This window comes from Rhinolophus sinicus, chromosome 5 (genome assembly GCF_057876585.1).
Source record: "Rhinolophus sinicus isolate RSI-liver-muscle chromosome 5, RSI-T2T, whole genome shotgun sequence".
In the NCBI taxonomy this organism is placed as follows: Eukaryota; Metazoa; Chordata; class Mammalia; order Chiroptera; family Rhinolophidae; genus Rhinolophus; species Rhinolophus sinicus.
In genome coordinates this window covers 60,541,965-60,562,830 of record NC_142505.1, presented here as the reverse complement: position 1 = coordinate 60,562,830, position 20,866 = coordinate 60,541,965, and positions in this window count along the sequence as shown.

The following is a 20,866-nucleotide window of genomic DNA, read 5'->3' as shown; positions in this document are numbered from 1 at the left end:
AACAGTCCAGTTTCATTCTTTTGCACGTGGCTATCCAATTCTCCCAGCACCATTTATTGAAGAGGCTGTCTTTGCTCCATTGTATGTTTTTAGCTTCTTTGTCAAAAATTATCTGTCCATATTTATGTGGTTTTATTTCTGGGTTCTCAATTCGATTCCATTGGTCTATGTGTCTGTTTTTCTGCCAATACCATGCTGTTTTGATGATTGTAGCCCTGTAGTACAAGCCAAAGTCAGGAAGTGTGATACCTCCATTATTGTTCTTTTTCCTTAAGATTGCTTTGGCTATTCGGGGTCTTTTGTGGTTCCAAACAAATCTGATGATTTTTTGTTCTATTTCTTTAAAATATGCCATTGGGATTTTGATGGGGATTGCATTGAATCTGTATATTGCTTTGGGTAATATGGCCATTTTAACTATGTTGATTCTTCCAATCCATGAGCACGGAATGTCTTTCCATTTCTTTGTGTCTTCTTCAATTTCTTTCAAAAATGTCTTATAGTTTTCAGCATATAGGTCTTTCACATCCTTGGTTAAGTTTATTCCTAGGTATTTTATTCTTTTTGCTGCAATTGCAAAAGGAATTGTTCTTTGTGTTTCTTTTTCTGAGATTTCATTGTTAGTATATAGGAAGGCAATGGACTTTTGTGCGTTGATTTTGTAGCCGGCAACTTTACTGTATTCGTTGATTGTTTCTAATAGCTTTTTGGTGGAGTCTTTAGGGTTTTCTATATATAGCATCATGTCATCTGCAAAGAGTGATAATTTAACTTCTTCATTCCCAATTTGGATGCCTTTTATTTATTTCTCTTGCCTGATTGCTCTGGCAAGGACTTCCAACACTATGTTGAAAAGCAGAGGTGATAGGGGACATCCCTGTCGTGTTCCTGAACGTAGAGCAAAGGGCTTCAGTTTTTCTCCATTAATTATGAGATTAATAGAGGGCTTGTCATATATGGCCTTTATTATGTTAAGGTATTTTCCTTCTATACCCATTTTATTAAGTGTTTTAATCATAAATGGATGTTGTATCTTGTCAAATGCTTTTTCTGCATCAATTGATATAATCATATGATTTTTGTCCTTTATTTTGTTTATGTGATGTATCACATTGATGGATTTGCATATGTTGAACCATCCTTGTGCCCCGGGGATGAACCCAACTTGGTCGTGATGAATAATCTTTTTAATGCATTGTTGTATTCGATTTGCTAGAATTTTATTTAGGATTTTTGCATCGGTATTCATTAGAGATATTGGTCTGTAGTTTTCTTTCTTTGTGCTGTCCTTACCAGGTTTTGGTATCAGGGTAATGTTGGCCTCATAAAATGAGTTAGGGAGTACTGTCTCTTCTTCAATTTTTTGGAAGAGTTTGTGCAGAATTGGTATTAGATCCTCTTTGAAAGTTTGGTAGAATTCACTAGTGAAGCCATCTGGTCCCGGACTTTTGCTTTTGGGAAGGTTTTGGATGACTGATTCAATTTCGTTACTGGTGATCGGTCTGTTTAGATTTTCCAGTTCTTCATGGTTCAGCCTTGGAAGGCTATATGTTTCTAAGAACTTGTCCATTTCTTCTAGGTTGTTGAATTTGGTGGCATATAATCCTTCATAGTATTCTTGGATGATCCTTTGTATTTCTGTGGTGTCCGTGATAACTTCCCCTTTTACGTTTCTGATTTTGTTAATCAGTGTCTTCTCTCTTTTTATCTTAGTAAGTCTAGCCAAGGGTTTGTCAATTTTGTTAATCTTTTCAAAAAACCAGCTCTTTGTCATATTAATTTTTTCTATTGTCTTTTTGTTCTCTATTTCATTTAGTTCTGCTCTAATTTTTGTTATTTCCTTTCTTCTGCTGACCTTAGGTTTTACTTGTTCTTCTTTTTCTAGTTCTTTAAGGTGTAACATGAGGTTATTTATTTGGGAGTTTTCTTGTTTCTTGAGATAGGCCTGTAATGAGATAAATTTCCCTCTTAAAACTGCTTTCACTGCATCCCAAAAATTTTGGTAGGATGTATTTTCATTGTCATTTGTTTCTATGTATCTTTTGATCTCTCCTCTAATTTCTTCTTTGACCCAGTCCTTCTTTAAAAGTATGTTGTTTAGTCTCCATGTATTTGTGTTTTTTCCCGCTTTCTTTTTACAGTTGATATCCAATTTCAAAGCCTTGTGATCAGAGAATATGCATGGTATGATTTCAATCTTCTTAAATTTGTTGAGACTGATTTTATGTCCCAGTATATGGTCTATCCTTGAGAATGTTCCATGTACACTAGAAAAGAATGTATAGTCTGATGTTTTAGGATGAAGTGCTCTATAAATGTCAATTATGTCCATTTCATCTAATGTGTCATTTAGGGCTACTATTTCGTTATTTATTTTCTGTTTGGATGATCTATCCATAGCTGTCAATGATGTATTTAAGTCCCCTAGTATAATTGTGTTTTGGTCAATTTCTCCCTTTAGTTCTGTTAGTAGTTGCTTGGTGTATTTCGGTACTCCCTGGTTGGGAGCATAAATATTGATGACTGTTATGTCTTCTTGTTGTACAGTCCCCTTCACCATTATGAAATGTCCATCTTTATCTCTTGTTATCTTTTTCACCTTGAAGTCTGTTTCATCTGATATCATTATGGCTACACCTGATTTTCTCTGGGTACCATTTGCTTGGAGTGTCAATTTCCACCCTTTCACTTTGAGTCTATGCTTGTCCTTGTAGCTGAGATGTGTCTCTTGGAGACAGCATATGGTTGGGTTTAGTTTTTTGATCCAATCTGCTACTCTGTGCCTTTTTATTGGTGAGTTCAGTCCATTTACATTTAGGGTGATTATTGATATGTGAGGATTTCCTGTCATTCTATCTTTAGTTTTCTGGTAAGGTTGTGTCTCCATTGTTTCTTTGCCTTTTTGTTGTTGTCTATTACTTCTGTGTGGTGGTATTCTATGATGTTTCCCTCTGTTTCTTCTGTTATTTCAGTATATATTTCAATTCTGGATTTATTTTGAGTGGTTACCCTTAAGTTTATGTAAAAGAAAGTTTGATATTTAGAGTATTCCATTTTCTTCAGCACGCTTACTTTCTCCATTCCCATATTCCGGTTCAGGCCTTTACTCTCCCCCTTTTTGAGTTTTGGTTGCCACAAATTGTCCCTGTTGATGGTGGTCAAATAGCCTCCTTTAGTATTTCTTGTAGTGCAGGTCGTGTATTAGAAAATTCCCTCAGCTTCTGTATGTCTGGAAAGGTCTTTATTCCTCCTTCATATCTAAAGGATATCTTTGCTGGATATATTATTCTTGGCTCATGGTTTCTCTCTTTCAATAGTTTGAATATTTGGTTCCACTCCCTCCTGGCTTGTAGAGTTTCTGCTGAAAAATCTGATGATAATCTAATGGGCTTTCCTTTGTAAGTTACCGTCTTCTTTTCCCTGGCTGCCTTGAGGATTCTTTCTTTGTCGTTGATTTTAGATAGCTTCAATACAATGTGCCTTGGAGAAGGTCTGTTGGGATTGAGGTAACTAGGTGTTCTATTTGCTTCTTGGATTCGAGGGTCCAGTTCTGTCCACAAATTTGGGAAGTTCTCATCGACAATTTGTTTGAATATATTCTCTGTTCCCTTCTCTCTTTCTTCTCCTTCTGGTATGCCCATTATTCTTATATTGCTCTTTCTGATGGAGTCAGAAAGTTCTTGTAGAGTTTTTTCATTTCTTTTAAGTCTCAAATCTCTTTCTTCTTCTATTTGTGTCATTTCCAGGTTTCAATCTTCGATGTCACTGATTCTTTGCTCCATCTGGTCAACTCTACTACCTAAGCTGGTTATTTCATTCTTAATTTCTTCTATTGAGTTCTTAATCTCCAGAAATTCTCTTTGGTTCTTTTTTAAAATTTCAATCTCTTTCGTAAAATGCTCATGCTGTTCTTTGATTGAGTTTCTGAGTTCCTTTAACTGCCTATCTGTGTTTTCTTGTATCTCGTTGAGTTTTTTCAGAACTGCAATCTTGAATTCTCTGTCATTTAAATCACATATTTCTGTATCTTTAAGTGCCTTCTCTGGAGATTTTTCACTTTCTTTCTGAGCTATCTTGTTGCCTTGGTTATTCATGGCGATTACTGGTTTACTATTTCTCTTCCTAGACATCTACCGGAGTGACTTCTGCAACAGGTTGATAGAAAGCGGTCTCTCTTTTGTTTGCCAGTACTTGTTGGTAGAATGTTTTATTATTTCTCCAACTGCAACTTATTTTTCTTCTCCCACACAGTAGTGCTATGTTTTCTCTGCACTATTCCAACTTGTCACACAATGGGGGGATTCCCTGGCAGACGGGCTTCTCCTCTGTTTATAGTTCGTCTAGGTCACAGGGCGCAGTGTCCCGGTGGGTATGTGGAGAGCTTTTGATGTTCCAAAGCTCTTCCAGCTCCTGATTCAGAGCCCGTGTATTTCAGCAGTTCTGTTTACTCCTGCAGGGATCCGCCCAGATAGGTGGGGTCAGGGGCGGGGTGAGTTGCGAGAGGCAGCCCAGAGCAATGGCGGCGACCACCACCACAGCCGGTCCTGCTTCCACAGCTCTCTCCCCTTTGCTGGAACTAGTTGGGCTGTGAATTTATGTTTGCGGTCCACAATTCTCAAAACAGCAAATTTTCTGTTGTTTTGATCTGACACTGCTACTGTTTCGCTTCTAGCACCGGGCAGGTGGGGGCGGGGCGAGCTCTGGGAGGGGAGGGTGGGGGCGGCTGGTCTCAGTGCCTAAGGCTCCGTTCTCTGCTCAGCAGTGCGGCTTAAACCACCTTTTTCAGTCTTTTTCCCTCAGTCTTTTCTCCGAGGTCTCTGCCGTGAACGTTGGGTTCAGCCGTGTTATATGCTGTCCCCTCAGCCCTGTAGGCCACAAGCGGAGCCCTAGCAGTCCGAGTTCTTCCCTCTCCCGCAGCTGCGGTAGTTCCGGGAAGCAGCGAGCTCGGCGCACTGAGCTGGGTCTGCGTCCTCCGCCCGCGCGGCTCTGTCTCCGCCGCGCGCTTTTCCCTTTCCTCCTCCCTCCACTCGCGCGAATCTCCCACCTGTAGGTGATTTCAGTCAGTAGTGGGCCTCTTCGTGTTGCCTGTCTGCTGTGCAGGGAGTCCTTTGTGGAGTTTTTGTTGTTCGATTCTTTGTAAATTCCAGGGGAGCTTTACAGAGGCTCACCTCACTCCGCCATTTTTCCGGAACCCCTATATTTAAATCTTTAATCCATTTTGAGTTTATTCTTGTATATGGTGTAAGTAGGTGGTCCAATTTCATTTTTTGTGTGTATCTATCCAGTTTTCCCAACACCATTTATTGTGTATACTGTCTCTACCCCAATATAAATTCTTCCCTCCTGTGTTATAGATTAATTGACATATAAGTGTGGGGTTTTTTCTGAACTCTTTATTCTGTCCCATTGATCTATTTGACTGTTTTTATGTTTGTACCATGCGGTGTTGATTACTATAGACTTGTATAGTTTGATATCAGACAGCATGATACCTCCAACTTTGTTCTTTCTCAAAATTGCTGTGGCTATTCAGGGTCTTTTGTGATTCCATATAAATTTTAGGATTAGTTGTTCTAGTTCTGTAAAAAATTCCATTGGTATTTTGATAGGGATTACATTGAATCTGTAGATCACTTTGGGTAGTATGGGTATTTTAAGGATGATGTTAATTCTTCCTATCCATGAACATGGTATATGCTTCCATTTATTTGTATCTTCCTCAATTCCTTTCTTCAATGTCTTATAATTTCCTGAGTACAGGTTACTTACCTTCTTGGTTAATTTATTCCTAAGTATTTTTTTCATGCAATTGTAAACAGCATTGTTTTCTTAATTTGTCTTTATGATCATTATTGGTTTATAAAAATGCAACCGAGGTTCCGGAAAAATGGCGGTGTGAGGTGAGCCTCTGTAAAGCTCCCCTGGAATTTACAAAGAATTGAACAACAAAAACTCCACAAAGGACTCCCTGCACAGCAGACAGGCAAGACAAAGAGGCCCACTACCGACTGAAATCACATACAGGTGGGAGATTCGCGCGAGTGGAGGGAGGAGGAAAGGGAGAAGTGCGTGGAGACGGAGCCGCGCGGGCACAGGACGCAGACCTAGCTCAGTGCTCCAAGCTCGCTGCTTCCCGAAACTACTGCAGCGGCAAGTGAGGGAAGAACTCGGACTGCTAGGGTTCCGCCTGGGCTCCACAGGGCTGAGGGGACACCATATACCACGGCTGAAACCAACACTCACGGCAGAGACCTCGGAGAAAAGACTGAGGGAAAAAGGCTGAAAACGGTGGTTTAAGCCCTCACTGCCGAGCAGAGAATGGAGCCTTAGGCACTGAGACTAGCCGCCCCCTCCTTCCCCTCCCAGAGCTCGCCCCGCCCCCACCTGCCCGGTGCTAGAAGCGAAACAGTAGCAGTGTCAGATCAAAACAACAGAAAATTTGCTGTTTTGAGAACTGTGGACCGCAGACACAAATTCACAGCCCAACTAGTTCCGGCAAAGGGGAGGGAGCTGTGGCAGCAGGACCAGCTGTGGTGGTGGTCGCAGCCATTGCTCTGGGCCACCTCTCACAACTTACCCCGCCCCTGACCCCACCTATCTGGGCGGATCCCTGCAGGAGTAAACAGAACTGCTGAAATATACGGGCTCTGAATCAGGAGCTGGAAGAGCTTTGGAACATCAAAATCTCTCCGCATACCCACCGGGACACTGCGCCCTGTGACCTAGATGAACTATTAACAGAGGAGAAGACCGTCTCCCAGGGAATCCCCCCATTGTGTGAGAAGCAAGAATAGTGCAGAGAAAACAGTACTACCGTGTGGGAGAAGAAAAATAAATTGCAGTTGGAGAAATAATAAAACATTCTACCAACAAGTACTGGAAAACAAAAGAAAGACCTCTTCCTATGAACCTGTTGCAGAAGTCACTCCTGTAGATGTCTAAGAAAAGAAATAGTAAACCAGTAATCGCCATGAATAACCAAGGCAACAAGATAGCTCAGAAAGAAAGTGAAAAATCTCCAGAGAAGGCATTTAAAGATAGGGAAATATGTGACTTAAATGACAGAGAATTCAAGATTGCAGTTCTGAAAAAACTCAACGAGATACAAGAAAACACAGATAGGCAGTTAAATGAACTCAGAAACTCAATCAAAGAATAACATGAGCATTTTACGAAAGAGATTGAAATTTTTAAAAAGAACCAAATAGAATTTCTGGAGATTAAGAACTCAATAGAAGAAATTAAGAATGAAATAACCAGCTTAGGTAGTAGAGTTGACCAGATGGAGGAAAGAATCAGTGACATCGAAGATAGAAACCTGGAAATGACACAGATAGAAGAAGAAAGAGACTTGAGACTTAAAAGAAATGAAAAAACTCTACAAGAACTTTCTGACTCCATCAGAAAGAGCAATATAAGAATAATGGGCATGCCAGAAGGAGAAGAAAGTAAGAAGGGAACAGAGAATATATTCAAACAAATTGTCAATGAGAACTTCCCAAATTTGTGGACAGAACTGGACCCTCAAATCCAAGAAGCAAATAGAACACCTAGTTACCTCAATCCCAACAGGCCTCCTCCAAGGCACATTGTATTGAAGCTGTCTAAAATCAACGACAAAGAAAGAATCCTCAAGGCAGCCAGGGAAAAGAAGACGGTAACTTACAAAGGAAAGCCCATTCGATTATCATCAGATTTTTCAGCAGAAACTCTACAAGCCAGGAGGGAGTGGAACCAAATATTCAAACTATTGAAAGAGAGAAATCATGAGCCAAGAATAATATATCCAGCAAAGATATCCTTTAGATATGAAGGAGGAATAAAGACCTTTCCAGACATACAGAAGCTGAGGGAATTTTCTAATACACGACCTGCACTACAAGAAATACTAAAGGAGGCTATTTGACCACCATCAACAGGGACAATTTGTGGCAACCAAAACTCAAAAAGAGGGAGAGTAAGGCCTGAACCGGAATATGGGAATGGAGAAAGTAAGCGTGCTGAAGAAAATAGAATAAATATCAAACTTTCTTTTACATAAACTTAAGGGTAACCACTCAAAATAAATCCAGAATTGAAATATATACTGAAATAACAGAAGAAACAGAGGGAAACATCATAGAATACCACCACACAGAAATAATAGACAACAACAAAAAGGCAAAGAAACAATGGAGACACAGCCTTACCAGAAAACTAAAGATAGAATGACAGGAAATCCTCACATATCAATAATCACCTTAAATGTAAATGGACTGAGCTCACCAATAAAAAGGCACAGAGTACCAGATTGGGTCAAAAAACTAAACCCAACCATATGCTGTCTCCAAGAGACACATCTCAGCTACAAGGACAAGCATAGACTCAAAGTGAAAGGGTGGAAATTGACACTCCAAGCAAATGGTACCCAGAGAAAATCAGGTGTAGCCATAATGATATCAGATGAAACAGACTTCAAGGTGAAAAAGATAATAACAAGACACAAAGATGGACATTTCATAATGGTGAACGGGACTGTACAACAAGAAGACATAACAGTCATCAGTATTTATGCCCCCAATCAGGGAGCACCGAAATACACCAAGCAACTACTAATAGAACTAAAAGGAGAAATTGACCAAAACACAATTATACTAGGGGACTTAAATACATCATTGACAGCTATGGATAGATCATCCAAACAGAAAATAAATAACGAAATAGCAGCCCTAAATGACACATTAGTTGAAATGGACATAATTGACATATAGAGAGCATTCCATCCTAAAACATCAGACTATACATTCTTTTCTGGTGTACACGGAACATTCTCAAGGATAGACCATATATTGGGACATAAAATCAGTCTCAACAAATTTAAGAAGATTGAAATCATACCATGCATATTCTCTGATCACAAGGCTTTGAAATTGGATATCAACTGTAAAAAGAAAGCGGGGAAAAACACAAATACATGGAGATTAAACAACATACTTTTAAAGGACGACTGGGTCAAAGAAGAAATTAGAGGAGAGATCAAAAGATACATAGAAACAAATGACAATGAAAATACATCCTACCAAAATTTTTGGGATGCAGTGAAAGCAGTTTTAAGAGGGAAATTTATCTCATTACAGGCCTATCTCAAGAAACAAGAAAAATCCCAAATACATAACCTCATGTTACACCTTAAAGAACTAGAAAAAGAAGAACAAGTAAAACCCAAGGTCAGCAGAAGAAAGGAAATAACAAAAATTAGAGCAGAACTAAACGAAATAGAGAACAAAAAGACAATAGAAAAAATTAATGTGACAAAGAGCTGGTTCTTTGAGAAGATTAACAAAATTGACAAACCCTTGGCTAGACTTACTAAGATAAAAAGAGAGAAGACACTGATTAACAAAATCAGAAACGTAAAAGGGGAAGTTATCACGGACACCACAGAAATACAAAGCATCATCCAAGAATACTATGAAGGACTATATGCCACCAAATTCAACAACCTAGAAGAAATGGACAAGTTCTTAGAAACATATAGCCTTCCAAGGCTGAACCATGAAGAACTGGAAAATCTAAACAGACCGATCACCAGTAACGAAATTGAATCAGTCATCCAAAACCTTCCCAAAAGCAAAAGTCCGGGACCAGATGGCTTCACTAGTGAATTCTACCAAACCTTCAAAGAGGATCTAATACCAATTCTGCACAAACTCTTCCAAAAAATTGAAGAAGAGACAGTACTCCCTAACTCATTTTATGAGGCCAACATTACCCTGATACCAAAACCTGGTAAGGACAGCACAAAGAAAGAAAACTACAGACCAATATCTCTAATGAATACCGATGCAAAAATCCTAAATAAAATTCTAGCAAATCGAATGCAACAATGCATTAAAAAGATTATTCATCACGACCAAGTTGGGTTCATCCCCGGGGCACAAGGATGGTTCAACATATGCAAATCCATCAATGTGATACATCACATAAACAAAATAAAGGACAAAAATCATATGATTATATCAATTGATGCAGAAAAAGCATTTGACAAGATACAACATCCATTTATGATTAAAACACTTAATAAAATGGGTATAGAAGGAAAATACCTTAACATAATAAAGGCCATATATGACAAGCCCTCTGCTAATCTCATAATTAATGGAGAAAAACTGAAGCCCTTTGCTCTACGTTCAGGAACACGACAGGGATGTCCCCTATCACCTCTGCTTTTCAACATAGTGTTGGAAGTCCTTACCAGAGCAATCAGGCAAGGGAAAGAAATAAAAGGTATCCAAATTGGGAATGAAGAAGTTAAATTATCACTCTTTGCAGATGACATGATGCTATATATAGAAAACTCTAAAGACTCCACCAAAAAGCTATTAGAAACAATCAACGAATACAGTAAAGTTGCTGGATACAAAATCAACGCACAAAAGTCTATTGCATTCCTATACACTAACAATGAAATCTCAGAAAAAGAAACACAAAGAACAATTCCTTTTGCAATTGCAGCAAAAAGAATAAAATACCTAGGAATAAACTTAACCAAGGATGTGAAAGACCTAAATGCTGAAAACTATAAGACATTTTTGAAAGAAATTGAAGACACAAAGAAATGGAAAGACATTCCGTGCTCATGGATTGGAAGAATCAACATAGTTAAAATGGCCATATTACCCAAAGCAATATACAGATTCAATGCAATCCCCATCAAAATCCCAATGGCATATTTTAAAGAAATAGAACAAAAAATCATCAGATTTGTTTGGAACCACAAAAGACCCCGAATAGCCAAAGCAATCTTAAGGAAAAAGAACAATAATGGAGGTATCACACTTCCTGACTTTGGCTTGTACTACAGGGCTACAATCATCAAAACAGCATGGTATTGGCAGAAAAACAGACACATAGACCAATGGAATCGAATTGAGAACCCAGAAATAAAACCACATAAATATGGACAGATAATTTTTGACAAAGAAGCTAAAAACATACAATGGAGCAAAGACAGCCTCTTCAATAAATGGTGCTGGGAGAATTGGATAGCCACGTGCAAAAGAATGAAACTGGACTGCTATCTGTCACCATGTACCAAAGTTAATTCAAAATGGATCAAAGACTTAAGCATAAGACCTGACACAATAAACTGCATAGAAGAAAACATAGGTACTAAACTTATGGACCTTGGGTTCAAAGAGCATTTTATGAACTTGACTCCAAAGGCAATGGAAGTAAAAGCTAAAATAAACGAATGGGACTATATGAAACTTAAAAGCTTCTGCACAGCAAAAGAAACCATTGACAAAATAAAGAGGCCACCAACTGAATGGGAGAAGATTTTTGCAAACAGTGCCTCCAATAAGGGGCTAATATCCAAAATATAAAAGGAGCTTATGCAACTCAACAACAAAAAAACAAACAACCCAATTGAAAAATGGGCAGAGGACCTGAAGAGACATTTCTCCAAAGAGGACATACAAATGGCAAATAGACATATGAAAAAATGCTCAACATCACTAATCATCAGAGAAATGCAAATCAAAACCACAATGAGATATCACCTCACCCCAGTCAGAATGGCTATCATCAACAAGACAACAAGTGTTGGAGAGGCTGTGGAGAAAAAGGAACCCTCATACACTGTTGGTGGGAATGCAGACTGGTACAGCCGTTATGGAAGGCAGTGTGGAGGTTCCTCAAAAAATTACGAATAGAATTGCCATATGACCCAGCAATCCCTCTCCTGGGTATCTACCCAAAAAATCTGAAAACATTTATACATAAAGACACGTGTGCTCCAATGTTCATTGCAGCTTTGTTTACAGTGTCCAAGACATGGAAACAACCAAAATGTCCTTTGATAGAGGAATGGATAAAGAAGTTGTGGTATATATACACAATGGAATAGTATTCGGCGGTAAGAAAAGATGATATGGGAACATTTGTGACAACATGGATGGATCTTGAGAGAGTAATGCTGAGCGAAATAAGTCAGACAGAAAAAGCAGAGAACCATGCGATTTCACTGATATGTGGTATATAAACCAAAAACAACAAAAGAACAAGACAAACAAATGAGAAACAGAAACTCATAGACACAGATAATAGCTTAGTGGTTGCCAGAGGGTAAGGGGGGTGGGGGGTGGGGGTGGGAGATGAGGGTAAGGGGGATCGAATATATGGTGATGGAAGGAGAATTGACTCTGGGTGATGAACACACAATGGGATTTATAGATGATGTAATATAGAATTGTACACCTGAAATCTATGTAATTTTACTAACAATTGTCACCCCAATAAATTTAATAATAAAAAAATAAAAAAAATAAAAGAAAATAAAAATGCAACCAATTTCTGAATATTAATTTTGTATCCTGCTACTCTACTGCATTCATTTGTAAGTTCAAATAGCTTTTTGTTATAATCTTTAGGGTTTTCTATATGTGATTTCATGTTGTCTGCAAATAATGACAGTTTTATTTCTTGCTTTCTAACTTGGATGCCTTTTATTTCTTTTCCTTGTCTGATTGCTGCGACTAGAACTTCCAATACTATGTTAAATAAAAGTGGTGAAAATGGACATCTTTGTCTCCTTCCTGACCTTAAGGAAAATGCTTCCAACTTTTCTCAGTTGAGTATATGATATTAGTTGTGGGTTTGTCATTTATGGCCTTTATTATATTTAGATATGTTTTCTTTATTTTACTTTGCTGAGAATTTTTGTCATAAATGTTGATGCTCTTTCTGCATCTATTGATATGATCATAGATTTTTATTTTTCAGTTTCTTTATGTGGTGTATCATGTTAATTGATAGGTGAATATTGAGCCAAACTTTGTCCCAGGAATAAATCCCACTTGATTATGGTGTATGGTGTTTTTAATGTATTACTGAATTCAGTTTGCTAATATTTTGTTGAGGATTTTTGCATCTATGTTCATCAAGAATATCAGCCTATAGTTTTCTTTTTTTTTGTAATGTCTTTGTCTAGTTTAGGAATCAGGGTAATGGTAGCCTTGTAAAAAGTGCGTGGGAGCCCTTCCTTCTCCTGGACTTTTTGGAATATTTAGGTTGGCGCAAAAGTAATTGAGGTTTAAAAGATTAAAAATAATTGCAGAAACCACAATTACTTTTTCACCAACCTAATAGTTTCAGGAGAATAGGTGTTCATTCTTTTTTGAATGTTTGCTAAAATTCACCTGTGAAGCCATCCATTCCAGGACTTTTATTTGTTGGGAGTTTTTTTGATTACTGATTCAATTTCATTAGTAGTAGTTGGTGGGTTCAGATTTTCTGTTTCTTTGTGATTCAGTCGTAGAAGTTTGCATGTTTCTAGGAATTTATCCATTTCTTCCAGATTGTCCAATTTGTTGGCATATAATTCTTCATAGTATTTTTAATAATCCTTTGTATTTTTGTGATGTCAGTTGTCACTTCTTTTTTATTTCTGATGTTATTTATTTGGGTCGTCTCTCTTTTTTTTGTTGATGAGTCTGGTTTAATGTTTCTCAATTTTGTTTATCTCTTTAAAGAACCAGTTCTTGGCTTCATTAATCTTTTAAAGTGTTTTAAGAATCTATTTCATTTATTTCCACTCTGATCTTTATTATTTTCCTTTCTTCCGCTCACTTTGGGTTTTATTTATTGTTCTTTTTCTAGTTCCTTTAGGTATAAAGTTAAATTGTTTATTTGAGATGTTTCTTGAGGTAGGCCTGTATTGCTATAAATTTCCTTCTTATGGCTCCTTTTGCTATGTCCCACAGATTTGGGGTTATTGTATTTTCATTTTCATTGGCCTCCAAGTATCTTTTCATTTCTTCCTTGGTCTCATTGTTAATCCATTAATTATTTAATAGCATGATATTTGGCCTTCATGTGTTTGTGTGTTTTTTCAGGTTTTTTGTTTTTTTTTCTCATAATTGATTTCTACTTTCATACCATTGTGGTCTGAAAAGACACTTGATATGATTTTAATCTTCTTAAATTTATTGAGATTTGTTTTGTGGCCTAATATGAGGTCTATTTTGGAAAATGTTCCATGTGCCCTTGAAAAGAATGTATATTCTGCTGCTTTGGGGTGGAATGCTCCAAAAATATTAATTAAATCCATCTGATGTGTCATTTAAGGCCGCTGTTTCCTTGTTGAATTTCTTTCTGGAGGATCTATCCCTTGATGTTAATGGGGTGTTAAAGTCCCCTATTATGAGTGTATTACTGTCAATCTCTCCCTTTATGTCAGTCATATTTGCTTTATGTATTCAGGTACACCTATGTTGGGTGTATAAATGTTTACAAAGGTAAACATCAATCCTCTTGTTGGATTGATCCCTTTACCATTATAAAATGTCCTTCTTTGTCTATTGTTATAGCCTTTGTATTAAATTCTAAATTGTGTGATATTGCCACCCCAGTTTTTTTTTTAATTTCCACTTGCATAAAATGTATTTGTACATCCCTTTACTTTTAGTCTGTGTGTGTCTTTTGATCTGAAGTGTGTCTCTTGTAGGCAGCATATGTATGGCTCTTGTTTTCTTATCCATTCTCTTACCCTATCTCTTTTGATTGGACCATTTAATCCATTTACATTTAAAGTGATTGTTGATAGGTATGTAGTTTTTGCCATTTTATTATTCCTATTTATGTTCTTTTTTTCTCACTCCTTCTTGATGTTCTTTAAACATTTATTATCATACTGGTTTTGTGGTAATGAATTAGTTTAACTTTTGCTTGTCTGGGAAGCTATCTCTCCTTTTATTCTAAATGATAGCTTTCCTGGGTAGAGTAGTCTTGGTTCTGGGTTCTTGCTTTTCATCACTTTCAATGTTTTGTGGTAATCCCTTCTGGCCTGCAAAGAATCTGTTGACAAATCAGCTGAGAGTCTTATGGGAGCTCCCATGTAGGTAATTAACTATCTTTCTCTTGCTGCTTTTAAGATTCTCTCTTTGTCTTGAAACTTTGCCATTTTAATTGTTATGTGTTTTGTGTGGGACTCTTTGGGTTCATTTTTGGGGGGGACTATCTGTGCTTCCTGGACTTCTATGTCTATTTCCTTCACCAGGTAAGGGAAGTTTTCAGTCATTATTTCTTCAAATAGGTTTTCAATTCCTTGCTCTTTCTCTCTTCCTTCTGGTACCCCAATGATACAAATGTTATGCTTTATGTTGTCCCAGAGGTCTTTTAAACTATCCTTAATTTTTTTGTGGGTCTTTTAAACAAAATTTATTTTTTCTCTTTGCTGTTCCAATTTGGTGTTTCTTGCTACCTTGTCTTCTAAGTCACTGATTTGATCTACTTCATCTGATCTGCTGGTGATTTCTTCTAGAGTATTTATTATTCATTTCAATTATTGTAATCTTAATTTCTGACTGATTGTTTTTATGGTTTCTATGTCACTTTTTATGCTTGCTATCTCGTTGTTGACATTCTCACTAAGTTCTTTGAGTATCCTTATAACCATTGTTTTGAACTCTGTCTCTGGTAGGTTGCTTGCCTCCCTTTCATTGACTTCTTTTTCTGGAGTTTTCTCCTGTTCTTTCATTTGGGACACTTTTTTGTTTCCTCATTTTGCCTGCCTGTCTGTGTTTATTTCTATGTATTAAGTAGATCTGCTACTTCTCCCAGTCTTGTCAGGGTGGCCTGATATAGTAGGTGTCCTGTGGGGCCCAGTGGCACAGTCTCCCGGGTCACCTGTGCCAGGTGCTCCAAGAGTGTCCGTTGTGTGGCTTGTGTGTGCACTCCTGTTGTAGTTAAGCTTTGATTGCTATTGGCACATTAATGGGTATGATTGACCCTCAGGCTGACTGGCTATGAGGATTGGCCACTACCATTCCATATGTATTGCTATATAGGGCCTGACCCCTCAGAGCGAGATTCGCCCCAGTGGGCTCTGCTGCCTACCAAGATGACCTTTTGGGTGCGCCACTTGTGGGGCCAATCAGATAGTGCTCTGTTGTGGTCTGAAGCCAATCATCAGGTGTATTGGTTCTGGGACCTCTTGGGAGGTGCTCCCATGCAGGCCAAAGTCAGCCTCTGCCTGTGAGTGGCCTGGTACTACCTGGTAGGAGCTACAAAGCAATCTTTGGTTGTTAGCTGCTGGTGCTGGACCTGCAGGAACTTAGGAGAGGCCACACTGCCAGTAGAGCCTTGCTGCCACCAGTACCAGGCCTGGGCCAGCTCAACTTAAAAGTCTCAGAGTACCCCAAGGACTGCCACTGCCTGATGGCTGCCTGCAAGGCTCAGCTGCTGAAAGAGACTCAGACAATATTCCAGTTAACTGAGGTGGGTCTCGGCAAGTCACCATGGTAGGGCAAGTGGTGTTCACCAGGTTAATGCAGATTCAGATTTTGCTGAACCTCGGGCCACTCAACAAAAGGCTCAGGGCACACTGAGATCAGCTACCACCTTCCTGGAGCCTGTGGACCTTTGAGAGTTTTTTACAAAGGATTACTGCATTGACCAAGTCTGACTTCCTGCTGCTGAAAGAGACTCAGTGATGCAGGAGTTGGTTGGGGCGGGGTCTGTGGGAGTCATTAGGATAGAGCAAGTGGAGTTCACGAGGCTAATGCAGATATAGATTTGGCCACACAGGGAAAGGCCTCAACACAGGAAAGATGTCAGCTGTCCCTCCTGCCCTTGTCCTGAAAGCATACAACTCAGTTTCTCCCTATATGTCTCTAGTGTCTCCTGAGCCTCTTTCCCTCTGCTAGAGCCCAGGGTGAGTGCCTGTGAGCAAGTGAGTCTGTGTGCTGGCCCTTTAAGAGAGCTCCTATGTTTCCAGTAGCCTTCTGTCTCACCCAGATGGATGGAATCCTGTGGTTTTTCACAGTCAGATATTGTGAAGACTCCTCTTCCTAGCACTGGTGCTCCGGGATGGGGAGCCCAGTGTGGGGTTAGGACCCCTTCATTCTCATGGGGGGACCTCTGCAGCCAAGATGTCCCTCCTGATTTTTAACCACCATATGTGGGTGTGGGACCAGCCCATTTTGTGTTTTTTCCCCTCTTACCAGTAGCAATGTAGCTTCTTCTTTATATCCTTAGTCATAGGACTAGGCAGGACACATAGCAGCCTTTTTTGTTCTTATCAAAGTCTTTCACAATTTTCCCCTCTAGTACCACTTTACTCTCCTTCAGCAGTACATGTGAGTACCCATTGCTATAAATTTTTGCCACATTTGGTAATACCAAATCTTTTAATTTTGGGGTTTGGTGGTATCTGTTAGAGTTTTAATTTGCATTTTCCTGCTTATTAATAAAGCTAAGCATATGTTCATTGGACATGTGGCTAGCATGTATTTTGAAGTGTTTATTTAAGCTTTGGCCCATTTTCCTATTGGTTAAATTGACTTTTTCAGAGTTTGAGGGAACTTAAGTGGTCATCTAATGCAGAAATATTCTCATCTTTTGTCATCTTGGACCACCTTGTTGGTCTTATTTATATATCTGTTATTATTGATGGTTTTCTTTAAATTAACTCATTTTATCTTTTAGATACATTGATTTTAAAATTAAAATTGTATGAATATCATAAATGGAAAACCAATGTCAATTTGCCATAAACAGAAGGTAGCAGTTAAATAAGTACAATGAAAGCAAAATCACATTGTTAATTTTAAGTAGGTAGAATAGACCCCAAGCTTGGGGCCTGAGTTCCATTCTCTCTCCTCTTTCTCTTCCTCTTGTCAACTCTCACACCAATGAGAAAGGAAATAAGCAAGTATTACTAGAGCAGTCTAAAAGAAATACTTGCACCAAACAGATTTTTCCCCTATCTTAATATGAAGACTTGAAAGAAACTGACAGAGCATAACAATCTCAATGTGTGATTCAATGTGACTTAATGTCATATGCAGGTTCAGGTCCCACCTAAACACATGTTTTGGTCTTCCAGAGGAAGGTTTCTGCACACTTGGAGAAACACTAATTTCATTCAGCCCCCTTATTTTAGAGGTGAAGAAGCTGAGGCAATCCAGAGATAGCGAGATTGGCAGAATTGCCCGCCCCCAAAAGATGTGCATACTCTAATCCTCAGAACCTGCCTGTAAATAGTTTATCTTACATAGTAAAAGGGACTTTGCAGATATAATTAAGGTTGTACCTTGATATGGGGAGATAATCCTGAATTATCTGGGTGGAGCCCAATCTAATCACGCCAGTACATAAAAGCAGAAATTTTTCTCTGTCTAGAGTTAGCAATGAAGCAACAGGAGGGCAAGAGAGATTTGAAGCCTGAGAGAGACTCAACCAACCCACGGTTGCTAACTTTCAAATAAAGAGAACCAAGAGTTAGGGAATGTAGGTGACCTCTAAAGGCTGAGAATAACCCCTGGCTGAGAACCAGCAAGAAACTCTCGGTCTTATAACTGCCTGGATTAAATTCAGCAAACAACCTGCAAAGAAAGAATGAGACTGGAAGCAGGTTCTCCCCAGAGAATTCAGATAAGAGCTCTGTCTGGCCAATACCTTGAATTCTGCCTTGTGGAACCCAGAGCAAACAAGTTGAGCTGAGTAGACATATGTCCTACAGAACTGTGAGATAATAAATGTATGGTAGTAAGCAGCTGAGTTTGTAGTAATTTGTTACAGCAGCCATAGAAAACGAACACAGTGACTTGTTCAAAGGCATGCAGCTACTTAAGAGTCAGAGCTGAAACAAGAACCCAGGTCTTTTGTCTTCCATGCCAGAGCTCTTTATACTATATCACAGAATTATATTGACGGAAAACATTATATTGGTATATAACAAAGTATATAGGGAAGACTGTACTTAAGCTACACTTCTCATTCAGCTTTTTCAATCACGTGTTCAGTGTTCTTATGTATTTAGGACCACCTATTTTCAAAAGAATTAGATGTACTGAAAATTGTATTTTATTTATTTCCTTTTAACCTTTTAAATGTATTTTAGTATGTTTTTCCAGGACCCATCAGCTCCAAGTCATATAGTTGTTTCAGTGTAATTGTGGAAGGCGCAGCTCACAGTGACCCATGTGGGGATCAAACCGGCAACCTTGTTGTTAAGAGCAATGCGCTCTAACCAACTGAGCTAACGGGCCGCCACCATACTGAAAATGTTAAATTATCCTCACTGAGCAATGGCATTTGAACCATGTTTTAGAACTAACAATTTTTACACTGGACCGTTTTGTGCAAAGTAGATAATGTCCTGAAAGGTAAAGGGCAGAACATGTGAGTCACACTGCTGTGGAGATAACTCATTCTGCAGGTTTAAAAAAATAAAGAAAAACAAACCTAGAACAATAGAGTTTGACGCTCTGGTTACTTAATGCAATCAGTTTACAGTTCACACCACTTTTCTATAGCTGGCTGTGGGATAAAGGATTGGCTGAGCCACTGTCTATTGAATGAGATGTCCTACTGAGGAGGAAATTAAACGTCTCCTGTCAAACACCTCCTGGCTTGGCTCTGATTTACCTAATAAATACAAAGCTTTCTCTCTCTGAACAATTATTTGTGGAGTAAGCTGTTGGCAAGAAAGATGCCAGAGAGAGTTATTTTTTCCCCTCATTATGTGCAAACAACTCCATTGATGTCCAGTGCCATTGAAGTTAAGACAAAAAGAAAAAAGAGAAAAAGGCTATTTTCTGTCTCTGCTAATTCTTTGATAAAGATGCACAGGGTTGTGTGACTTTTGGTTCTTGGCAAGATATCAGAAGATGCTATCACTGGTTACCATAACTTATGGTCATTTCTTGGTGAACTGCTGAACTGGAAAATTGTGCAAAATGCAAGAGCTTTCTGCTCCATTTCAGATTGAAAAGTTGAATGGTCTTTTGACAATCATGAAGCTACAACAGGCTGTTCCCCAATCGTTTGGCTGCTCCATCATCAAGAGATAACAAAAAACAGCCTCATAAACCCAATGTTGAGCATGCGACTGGAATCTGAGCTTCTGCTGAGAGCATTTTTGCCCCCTTATAGAAAATAATTTCATAAACTCCTCATTACCAAAATTCTTTCTCAACTGCATGTTATTTTATACCCCAAACTTGAGGGGAAATAATTCTATCTAGAATATTTTTATTATCCACTTCAGCTCTCACCCCTGTATCAAGATGGACTTTATATAAAATAATTAAAAAGGTCTAAATAAAATGTGATTTTTGGAAAATATTTCTCTCAATGAATGCTAAAATATTGCAAGTGAGTTCAGGGTAATTAAATACATTTCCCAAAGGAAATCTTACATTAGCAATTTTTATCAACTCCTTTTCTATCCAAAAAGATGTCCTGATCAGTGAATCAGAGGCTTGCACGATTGGTGTAGAAGGAAAACTGACCCATCTCTGTTCCCAATGTGAAATTCTCTGCTGCAGTTCAACAGTGGACCATGATTGCCCTAGGATCCTGCGTGTCAATATCAACCAATTTTATCAATCAACTTGTTAACTGAGCACCTGCCCTGTGTTAACTTGGGAGAATGTTGGGGGGAAAGTAAAAAATCTGTGTACTGGATAACTCAATTTCTCTGCTGGGTCTTAGTTTCCTCTTCTGTAAAATGGAAGAGTTTCTTGAACTAGGTAACATTTCATAAAGTCTACACGCCCATCAGCAATTATGATCTGTAATTCGGTACTGTGAACTTTGTATAGGCTTTAATCTTCATTTTATTTTTACAAAAAGTAACATATGCTTATTATTCAAAACTATTTACAAATTACATAAAAATAAAAAAATTTAAATACCCATAATGTACATATTCAGAAATCTATTAAAATTCAAAGCAATGTCTTTTCAAACTTTTTATTCTGTATTTATATGGAATTATGTGTATGTAAGTATACATACACATGTTTTAATAGAGGGATTATGCTATATACAGGTTTTAAATGTATCCATTTTTTTCATGTAATAAATCACAAACCTT